Below are 8,925 nucleotides of genomic sequence, written 5' to 3'. Positions count from 1 at the left end.
ATTTACCAAAGCTTTTGACAAATCTAGATTTGACTTCTTATTATTGGTAAACGGCATTAAGGTCAAGCAAGAGTAAAACCAACATCGGAAAATCATTTTTGTAAATATCTTTGTGTGTTTTAAATTTATCTTAGTTTATTGATTTTAGGGGGAGTAAATCCAAAAATCTGAAAATCCAAAAACATCGAAAAATTTCAAAAACACAAAAACAATAGAAAAACAAAAATGAGTTTCCTGGAGAGCAAAAGAGAAAATGATAGTACATCAGTGGTCTATCCAAACCTCTTTAAACCTTAAATGTAAAACGATAAGCAGCTCTATATAAGATGTATCGGTAGGCTCACAATCATTTTAAAGTGTGCAGGGTGATATAAATTTTAATCGACTGAAGACCAGGTGGGAACCATTCATTGGCATATGGTCTTAGTACCGAAATTTCGTTTGATAGATTGCCGAGGTTCTGAGATATTCGGTCTTTATGCTGCTTATCATCTGGGTATCATGGTTGATTCTATAAATAGACTAAGTCTAAGATCTTCCATGATACCATACATACGTGTACATAATACATACTGCATTCGACCTCAATAAGTGATAAACAATCACATGTCCAAACTAATAAGTGATAAAATATCACAATTATCCGGGTGTCAAGTTCGTCTCTTTGCTGTACGGAAGTACTGACCTGTTCACGGACTTGCACCTGTGCCCTCATGCATATGAAAATCAAGTTCCTCATCAATAAGTGATTATATCACATAGGGCTTGTTTTCAAATCAAATAAGTGAGTATCTCACAGCTTATACGGTCAAACAGATGATAATCGGTATACTCACCGGTAAGATGAACTCTTGTGCATACCTTGATACGGGAATGTGTCGTGATGTGGATGAACACCGGTCGGTAAGTATAAATCATACCTTAACGTATCTCCTAAACATGATTACATCTGATAAGTTGAGCTTAAGTGGACAACAATACCGATAATTGTTATAGGATGCTTATCTTAATATTAACTAACTGAACAACAAGAGTGTTTTGGCGTGACCGTACACTGATATGATTCTCTTACCCTCGAAACTCGCAAAAAGAATGTCTGTATATATTTATTTACTGCTTTCAGTCTTTACTTTCAAAAGATTCAAAAATCCCAAAAAGATTTTAGGTGTGTTTTAATATAAACTTTATAAAAGCCAAAAAGATTTTATTTCTTCTTTATTTTCAATCGTACGATGTTGGAGCTCGAGTCTTCGTTGCCTGAAACCTGAACGAAAACCGAAATTGACTAAATCTTCATAAACGGTCGAAATTTGCAAGTTTTGAAAGTTAAAACTAAAATTGACAAATTTATTAAACTTTCAAACTGTCGGACGGTGTTTGATTATGACATGGTCATTCGTGTGTCATTTGGTTATACTAACTATTCCAAGCAGTTGTTCTCATTACGCGTTTAGATTTCTTGCATGTGCAGATTCTAAAGGCTAGGAGAACATGGTCGATGACAAACTTTGGAATGAAGACACGACGAGAAGGCGCTCAAAAGATGAAGATGATCGAGTTGTCGCTGACCTCATCAACACCACAAGGATCTCACTTCATAAAGATCAAGTTTTTCATGAGCATAACTCAAGGGGGAGCTTATGTTAAGGGGGAGTTTGTTAACACACTTCCTACATGATACGGGTAGTTTGTTGATACACTCTCTGCTTTCAAGACGTGAAGACTTTGAAGATCCTCCGACAATGAAGACTTGAAAGGACATCAGAGTTTTGGTAACTCGAAGACCAAAGACCGTCGAAGGTCGAGACGAGTCTACAACTATAGAAGATAAAGACAAAGCTACAGCCAAGGGGGAGTTTGTTGGTGCACTTGTGTCTGTACTTTGTCTGTATTCGGTCTGTATGTAAACGATGTCCTAAGTTAGTCTGTAAGTTGACCAAGTCAACTATCCTCCTAGTTTGACTTGGCCAATAAGTTGTAATATGTTTGTCTGTATCGAAGGATAGCCTCAAAGGATACTGTTGATCCTTCGAGGTGCTCGATAGATATGGTTCGACTGTTAGACCTCGAAGGATCATCCTTCGAGGTCCCTGCTCATCCTTCGAATGAAATGTACTCGATAGATGATCCTTCGGACCATCTATCGGATCCTTCAGGATAGACAACATGAGCTGGGTATAAATACCCATGCAGTGTGTTGAGTGAAATAGATGCACACAGACAGAAAGTTAGGAAGTTGAGAGCATTCTGTCCGAAACACACACACACACTTTGAGAGTTTGCAAACTGATTGTAAACATTGTGCTTGTAACCGTAACCTTTCATACGTATTAATACAAGTGGTGTTAATCGTTGAGTCTTGTGTGTTCTTGTGTTTGTTCTTGCATCATCCCGGTTTGCTTGCTAGCTTGGATTCCGCACTCGCTAGTGAGTTAGTATAACAAGGTTTAGGTTTGTTCTCGATCCTCCGAGAGGGACCTACACTTTCGCAAAACACTGTCAATTCTAATAATCTTAAAATACAGATATAATTCAAAATTTGTCATTTATCTAATTGCAGTTGTCTTTCTGGTGGTTGTTTCTCTTAGGAAATATCTTTCTTCCTGGAGTTCTCTATGTACTACAAGTATCAGTTTGAAAATTATATATTGCTGGACGACGTCGTTGTAGTTTTATATACATGTTCCTTTCTTGGTTTTATTTATCATTGTCATTGATATTACAACAAAGAGTGGGATCAGGCAAGATAGAGAACACCATCAAGTAGTATGTATATTATTAGATTACTTTTGTTTTCAACAATCTTCCTACATCCACATAAAACCGATATGGCAAGGGATGGATTCAAGGTACACACCAAACACTGAAATAAACATGGCTTATAGTTGTAGCTAGCTAGCTAGCTTGAATTAATAAAAAAAGAAACCCTTACGGGCAGGCTTCCTTTTCGGATAATCCACAAGCACAGCCGCCCCATGGCCACCATACAATTTGTCCGCCTGGTAGAATTCTACCACCATGTCTATCTTCTTTGCTGGTACTTGTTGCACCAAAATTTGGTGTGAAGAAGATTGGTGGACCAGTTTCAACTGGCTTCGACTTGCGCCTCCCACCTGAGAAATTATCATCCAGGAGAGCAAACGCTTCAGCTCCAATCACAACAAGATCGGCTCTTTGTTTTGAATAATATGACATTTTATTATGGTTTGATTAAATTACAAGAAAAGATGGATATAGGTGTTTTTAAGTTATATTTTGCTATGGTGTGTATACCAAAGATGATATGCATTCATATATAGCCAGCCACCTAAAAAGCAACTGCACAATGGTAATGGTATTTTTTTTTCTTTTTTTATATTCTTATTCTTTTTAGTTTAATGGAAACTAATATATTCTTATTTGTGTGTTTTAGTAGTTTTTTGGGTCCGGTCTACCCATATCCATATTCGTTACTGGTTATCTGTAATAATTGTTGGATAAGCTACACTTGCACCAATAAAACTGGAATGCGTGTTTGGTTAAAAATAGAATTTTGAAAAGATATTTGTTCTCTCCAATCTTATAATTTAATCTTTATCCCTTGCCCATTGCAAACCTTGATTAATCATTTACAAACCGGTGACGTGCCATCTCCTGACGCATTAGTAGCAAACGTCACTTTAGAAAGTAAAAAAAGCTTCAGGGACATCTTTCTGAACTTGCTTTTAGCTTTTAGAAATTCATTGTTTTGGCTTTTTAACATCTTTTCCTTTATCCTTTCAAGAGATCTCATTATAGTGCATGGTCTTTTAGGCTTTATTTTCTTTGTGATTTAAGTTAAATATCTTTTCAAAATTCTATTTTCTGTGAATCCATTAAAGGAACTAATTTGGACAAGTCCGTAAATTTATAACCAAGGAGATATGGTACTAGACCAGGTACGTGTTTCTGTTCGGTTCAACACACAATATCCTAACCCATTGGATCCAGAATGTGTCAGGTACACCCACGGTGCTTCACCCATGGAGCAAGCTTAGTGAAGTGCATGATTACGTGATCAACAATCGGGTTCCAAGATATCAACATCGGTATGGTGATGACCATTTTTGGCAGGGCTGGTCCAGGATTCAAGTGTCCTATGAGCCGGAAAAAATGCGCTTAGGCCCAAACCAATTAAATTATATAAACTATTTATTTTATTAATGTTGCTATTACATATAAACTTAATGTATAAATATTGGGCATTCATATTTGAGTTAGGCTTTATATATCAATATGAGTTAAATGCCATTTTAGTCCATGTGGTTTGGACAATTTTGTTAGTTTAGTTCAAAAGTTTCATTTATAACCTGTGAGTCCAAAAAGTTTTCAGCATTGCCATTCTAGTCCAACTGACTAACTCTATCCATTTTTTAACGTTAACTCGAAGGGCATTTTCATCCTTTTCCTAATTGTTTATTTATATTACTATATTATTTATTTATTTGTTTATTTTTGTTATTAAGTTTTCATTTTCAACCATATTAACCCCACCCTATTCCACGCTAGACACAAACGCTCTATGTCTCTGTAACTACGAACACCTCCACCACCAAGAATTATCCCCACCACTACCACCTCAATCCAACAACCACCACCACCATCTATATTCAACCATCACCACCAGCCCCTATGTTTGGCCACAAAATTCATCCTCACCACCATTACCACTTATGTCCGCGACCACCATCACCATCAATTTCCAGCCACCATATGCCACACAAATGTTTGCAAAAAAATGTTTCTTTACATAAAGGCTCAAAATACTTTGGCGATTTCCCTTTATAATAAAGCCACCTAGAGTTTAGGGGAGAAGTTTGATCTATCTCTGTGCTAGAAAGAAGTGTTAGAGTGCCTTCGGGGTCCTCATGCTCAAGACTTCCTGACCGTCATCCCTATTGAAGGCCTAGGACAACACATGTCAGCGGTGGAGTATCGAGCCATCCTTAAATACCGGTTAATGATCCATCTGTTTTTTCTCGGGTTGCCACAAGCTTTGCTAGGATAACTTTGGGGAGCATGCGGTTCATTGTAAGGAGCTGCTGGGTTTTAAATACAAACACGACTTAGTCATGTCCTATGTGATGTGATTAAGCGGATTGGGATCTCTGCAAAGAAGGAGGCCCCTGTGAATTTCCAGACAGACCCACTTGAAGGGAGATCCCCTCGGGGATCGATGGATGTTCTTGTGTTCGATTGGGAAAGAGTGAAACATGCTTGTGTGGACCTTACTGAAGTATTCCCTCTTGTGGGGCTCAGGGAAAACCACTTTGTGGCTGGTCGGACTATATTGAAGGCAACATCAGGGAACCTTGCTAAGCATGAAAATGCTTGTGCTGAGAATCAACATGTCTTTATTCCTTTGGCCTTTGATACCTTTGGTTTCTTTTCTCCCGAAGCGGTGGGGTTTTGGACAGAGTGCCGAGGGTCGTGCACAACAATTTCATGACGCCAAAGTGCAAAACTTTATTTTCAGACTGGATTTGCTATTAAAAAGGGTCGCAGTGCAGCTTGTAGCCCGTTTGCAAGCCATCCTTATGTAATTTTTCTATTGACATATATCTAATTTTTAATTAGTTAAGATATTCTTATCACTGAAACTGCTTCCAAACTATGGACAAAGCTTAAGATCATGATGGACAAACCAATAGAGTAAAAACAATTAGAAAAGAATATGTGTGAAATCTGACATTGCAACTTACTTTACTAAAAATAGGGATGAACAGAATGCTTTGAATAACTTCTTGTTGCACTTGTTGTGTGTTTTTTCAAGAGCTAGTTAAATGAGAAGAAGATCAACGGCTTGTTAAATTTATCATGGGAGTCAATCCTGTTTTTGACACGGTGAGAGGGAACATTCTTATAATGTAGCCTCTTCCTTTAGTAACTTTAAGTTATAATATATGAATACATTTTCTTTATTAAGTTTAATTATTATACAAATTCAGCACAAACTTCAAAATTTAGATATGAGAATGTTCATTTCAAAACCAATTATATGTTGAGAACCACGTAATGTACTTGTATCCATTTACTAAAAACATAGGACTTTCAGCAATGGACGTCTCTTTGGTGAAAGTGGATGTCCGAATAATCCATTGGAAAAGATTGCTCCAGTAAAGAATTTGCGGATGCAACTCTTATCCGACATCTTATCTTTAACGTTAGTGATAACTCACCTAGGGAAAATCTGTCAAAACACCCTTCCACCAACAAATACATGAAAACATATGAGGGAATCTTATCTAAAATTTTATCTTTATAGCTTTAGCGACAAATTAACGAGGGAATGTGCGTCGAAAATTGTAAAGTCTCTTTCCTAGTTTAGGCTCTCCCTCAATTTTTAACATGTGGATTACCAATGAATAATTTGTTTTTGAACTATTTAAATTGTATTCAGTTTTTAGTGGGATCCGAATGTAAGTACCTACATATTTAGTTCGTCGATGTCGGGATCAGTGATGTCCATTCCTTGTAGTGATTGTTTAAAATGTGATGCTAAAGACAATTATGTAATCGCTAAATGTGATGTAGAAGACATAATCAAGTAACTATCTCTCTCTTTCTCTCTCTCTCTCTCTCTAATTGAAGGCCTAGGACAACACATGTCAATGGTGGATTATCAAGCCATCCTTTAATAACGGTTAATGATCATTCTGTTTCCAGTCGATGAGCCTTGCCCGGTTTGCCCAAAGGTTTGCTTGGATAAATTTGGGGAGCATGCGGTTAATTGTAAGGAGTTGCCGGGTTTTAAATACAAACATGTGACACCTGTGTCACCACCACCATCAAACAAATACCAAGCCAATGAAATATTGTATTTCATACTTGGGATCTGTATAAATATGTGTATCTTTTGCACGTATCAATTCTTGTTCGATTTCGGGCTTTAAATCGCTTTCTGGAAGGTTATACACGATCTGATGCGTAAATATAACCAGTTTAATGCAACAAAAACTCCGGAACAGTGAAATAGGCTTAACATACCTTAAATAACCATTACATAACTTAGAAATAAGTTTTGGATGGTTTGGTATGCCGAAATCAAGCTTATTCGTAATTAAGCGAATAACGCAATCGTACGACCAAACGAACCGACATCCATGATGTCTTTGAGCATATTTTAAGTTCCCTATACTTTAATATCATTTTAGAGCCTTGAAATGAGGTTAAAGGGGTTTAAAAGTGCCAAAAAAAATCAAGTTTTACAAGTGTAGGGACCATTTTTGAAATTTCTGGCAGATTCAATGAACCTAGTCCATTTTGAAGTGTTAATGGTTTTCACCCATGGTTTTGCAAAACCATGGGATGGTATTCAATGAACATAGTCCACATTAGGGGCTCCCATGGTTTTTGAAAACCATGTGCCCACATGTAAGGTCTAGATCAAATCACGTTTTTCGACGAACGATCTTAACGGTTCAAGGAAATCTATAAATACCCCTCACCCATTTCATTCTTCCTCACATTTGAATCTGATTCTACACTCTCTAAGTGGAAGTATATGCTTCCTACCTGAGAGTGAATCGGGTTCGAATCTTGCGGGGACCTTCTGTAAGTATTCTTTCGCGTTTTTCATTCGTTTTAGCGTTAAAGTCAAACTGCGTTTGACTTTCTGCATTAACCAGTTTATGGTCAATGCGAAGTTCGTTTGAACTTCATAACGTGAGCGTAATCACGATGGTTATAGTCCCTAGTAACTATACCTACTGATACCACGTTATCTAGGCTCAGTGACGAGTCGTAGTTTCGGCCAAAATGCGTTTTCTCGCGTATTTTGTAACCAAACTACTCTAGGGTATTAAAAACGTCTATTTTAATACCAAACCTGTTTTCTAACTTTACTAAACATGTTCTAGCATGTTTAGCTCGTCGCTTTTAGATTTGTGCTTGTTTAGGGTCGTAAAGGTAAGCGATCTAATCAATCGCTTATGCTTACGAACCCGACCCATTGGTCGATCTTTAGGATCCGACCAAACACATTAGGTGACCATAGTTGTATAGGGAATAACCTTCCGAGGTTATACCTTATGGTCACGACGTTTAGTTAGTTATATGATAGGTAGTTTATATGCCTTAGGTAAATTACCAAAATGCCCTTTTTACGCATAAATTCATTTTAAGTCTATGTAACGAAATTTTTGACATCTAAACTGATTTAACAACAATATTAAACATGTTAAGGCATATCTTGCTTGTCATAGGACTAGTTAGGCATTCCAAACGCGTTTTACGCACATGACGCGTTAAAGTGGCGTAAGCTACCTAAACGGGTCGTAATGGGTCAAAAGCACTTAGGATAGGTTTCGTTTTAGTACGTAGGCTTTGTTAAACCATATTACATAAGTTCCCATACTTATTTGGTTTACGAACCCTTGTACTACCCGATCCTCCGATAGGTCAGTTTATTAATGTAGATACCTATATAGGTGCCGTTTGATTCCGTGATCTTCTAGCTTTGCTTGGTGGTTATCCTAAGACTTCTAAGCACCCTCAAGTGAGTACATAGACCCCTCTTTTACTGTTTTTCAAACATTTTGGGCTGAAACACATGTGCCTACTTGTTACTTTCATGATTTCATGCTTTTATATCATATACTTGCTATGTTCATTAGTACACTATTAGTACATGATTTTATTATGTTTTTGCTATGTATGCCCATTGTGTGCATACTTAGTACATCGTTTTACATAACATTTCATGCTATGTATGCTCATCATACTTAGTACATTTTACATCACATGCTATGTATGCCCATTGTGTGCATACTTAGTACATCGTTTTACATAACATTTCATGCTATGTATGTTCATCATACTTAGTACATCGTTTTACAAGACATCTTATACTTGGTATCATGCTATGTATGTCCATCCGTCGCATACTTAGTACATTGTTTGTGCATT

This window comes from Helianthus annuus, chromosome 17 (assembly GCF_002127325.2).
Source record: "Helianthus annuus cultivar XRQ/B chromosome 17, HanXRQr2.0-SUNRISE, whole genome shotgun sequence".
Taxonomy (NCBI): Eukaryota; Viridiplantae; Streptophyta; class Magnoliopsida; order Asterales; family Asteraceae; genus Helianthus; species Helianthus annuus.
This window is presented reverse-complemented; position numbering follows the sequence as displayed.